The sequence below is a fragment of the Balaenoptera physalus genome (assembly GCF_965194825.1).
Source record: "Balaenoptera physalus genome assembly, chromosome: 9".
NCBI classification, from domain to species: Eukaryota; Metazoa; Chordata; class Mammalia; order Artiodactyla; family Balaenopteridae; genus Balaenoptera; species Balaenoptera physalus.
The window spans coordinates 43,496,188-43,496,763 of record NC_138888.1 but is presented as its reverse complement, the minus strand read 5'-3'; positions in this window follow the sequence as shown (position 1 = coordinate 43,496,763).

The window sequence follows — 576 nt, the reverse complement described above, 5'->3', positions numbered from 1 at the left end:
GGCAGAAAGCACTGTGTTTCAGTAACATTACTAAATATCCTCATTGCCACTCTTGGAAGAATTAGCCTCAGCTAGAAGATGTAACCGAAGTACAGACCTCTCTACGGGGCACACTTCCGCCTCTGAAGGCACTTCCTTCTGGCGACCCTGGTTGACCTCCAGCATCAACACATGCTGAAGGCTACTTTCTACCCCTAGGTTCCTTCTGGCATTTGTAATTTCCAATCCACTTGGGCCACTTTTACTCTTTGGAAGCCGTTTCTGGGGGGGCTATGAGAAGAGACAGACCGTTTAAGATGCCCAGGATCCGAGGGACGCGGGTTCCCGGGAATCGCCCATGCTAACCAAGAAGACGCGCGCCTGACTGACGTCCTGCTCCGAGTGTTGCCGGCGTCTGCTCCTCGCCCTCCACGCGACGAGGGGGCGCGCTCGGTCTCCGGCCCAGCTAGTTCGCAGCCGCACGCCGTCCCTCCCCGCGCCGGGCTAGGCCACATCCTCGGACCCAGAGGCCGCGTCAGAGTTCCACGTCGACCAATTAGAACTGTCCATGTAGTGAGGGGGGCGGGGCTGCCGAGG